Source organism: Mus caroli, chromosome 9, assembly GCF_900094665.2.
Source record: "Mus caroli chromosome 9, CAROLI_EIJ_v1.1, whole genome shotgun sequence".
Taxonomy (NCBI): Eukaryota; Metazoa; Chordata; class Mammalia; order Rodentia; family Muridae; genus Mus; species Mus caroli.
Genome location: NC_034578.1, coordinates 83,580,354 through 83,582,707, shown reverse-complemented (window position 1 = coordinate 83,582,707; position 2,354 = coordinate 83,580,354).

Genomic DNA, 2,354 nt, shown 5'->3' with positions numbered 1-2,354 from the left:
CTGTTAAGTCCTTTCCACTCTTGGTCAGTCGGATCCAATCCATAAGACTCCTGCCTTGTTTTAAAGGTACCTAGAGAATGGAAAACAAAAGCTATGTCTGGTTCTAAGTTGGATGCTTCCCTCTCCTCCTCCGTCCATTTGCCTTTGGACTACTTCCGTCCTTTATTAGCCTTTAAAAAAAAAAAAATCTTACACAGTAAGATCCCATCTCTAAATAAATAAATAAAGGGTAAAATGATAAAACTACAACCCAAGAATTCTACAAATTCTCCCATCTCGTGTGTGTGAAGCTGTGAAATTGAGCTACTGCGTTAGAAGTTTACTTTATCTGCCATTTTCAACAGGGAAGTTCCTGCCATGGAGCAGCTCAGGCTGGTTACAAAACTGGCAGCCATCAATCCTCCTGAGAACTAGGATTACAGAAGTAAGCTGTTATGCCTGGCTTTTTCTTTCTTTAAAAAAACTTCTAAAATTTAATTTCCCTTTTATTTTCTTTAACTTAAAAAAAAAACTTTTAGCCAAAGTTTTTACTTTTGATTAACTTTAATTGATTTATTTTTTATTTTCATTACAGGGAGGGGACTCTTTCGTCAAGTTCAAGATGTCCAGGAAATTCAGATGCCTAGAATCTTAAAAAAAATACTATTTAAGATACTGACTATGAGATAGGACTTCACAATTCTGTCTCACAAACTTTCTTCATAATGGTAGTAAGGAATAATAGACACAGTACTGAATCCAAAGTCAGAATTTAGAATGTCCGGGTCCTAGCTCTGTTACTAATTATGTTATTGATACCATTTTGAACCAAAATTTGTGACCTTAACAATCAAGAGATTTGATAGAAGATATGCCAAAGATTGGCTAAATTATCCCTTTCTGAATTATCGATATAAACAGAAAATCAGAAATTACTGTGCAACAGTGTTTGCGACAAACCCACTGATAAAGTATATCAAGCACAGGAAAACACCATGTGGAAGGGTGTGGGGCGGACATGAGCACAGGGCAGCCACATGGAGGACTTCCAGGCCTAGGGGAGAGGGGAATTGGCCCAGCCCTCGGCTAGTCTTCAGTNTGACTGCTGACAGTGTGTGTAGAAACTATCAACCACAGCTCCCTCCCCGGGATGACCGCTCACCTACAGAGACATCCCACTAAGATAAGCTAAACGCGTCAATGCGTCTCAGACATTGCCTGAAACCACGGCCACCACCAAACACCTTCCCACATCACCCCTANACATTTTTTTTTCCCTTCACAATTCTTGGAAACTTGTTTTTACTGTGGGTATTAGTGACCTTGGCATGATTTTTTTCTTACTAAGAACTCTGACATTTCCACTCACAGGAAGCATGTCATGGCTTCTCTTTGGATAGAATTTCCACTATTGTTAGTCCGACACTTGGACCATTACTTGAAGACATGCACTTCCATTTTCAACTATCTATCTGGAAACAAAACAGATGGCTACAGGGTAGTACATGCACCTTAGACACAGGACAAGACAACTCATGCAGTTGACTGCAGATAACAGGAAAGATGGGACCTGAAGTTATGAACTGGGGAAGATTACAGTGTTTATAATGGTGCCCTTTGCAGAAAATATATACCCCGCCTACATGATTTAGTAACAGGACATTTGGAGTTCTGTTTTCTTTTACAAAATACATTTTCAAGATTTTAAGGTGAAAGATTGATGGTCAGAAAGTACTCCCCCCAAAAAACACACTTAATAAACCTGTTCTCAAGGTGGGGTATACTGGGAAGTGTTTAAGTACTGAGAATTAATGTAAATTAAAAATGGCTTTGAAACTGTTTTCAATTTACATTAACTGAAGTTCTCTTNTATTCTTTATTGTCCTGTGATGCCTTCCATCACATTCTAACAAAGCAATAAATAAGGCCTTGGCCAGATATGAACACTCCCCGTCTAATAAATAAATCTGTCCTTTATCCATATCCACTCTCGGGTATTCTCTTACAGTGGTACTAAGTGTATTAACATGGGTACACTAGCATTTTAATTTGTTAGGATGAAATTTCAAGCACCTGTATTGCAGAGGGACACTCTTGTCCAAGAAGCTCATTCCAAAGCACGAGGAGAATGGTACTNCAGACACACTCACACTCGAGGAAGCTTGCGTACGCACTTTCTGGAGTCATATCTAATTTAGGCATTCATTTATCCCAAAATAAATAGGTCAGGACCTCTGGGGTACACTCCATCATCTAATTCAACCTTCTTGTTTTGACCATTGGTGAAACTCTTTTGGTGACTCCATTCCTCCCAAAGAATAAAAAGTGAGAAAAACAATTCCTATCCCAGAGAAAATCACTGGGTTCTCTCCCCA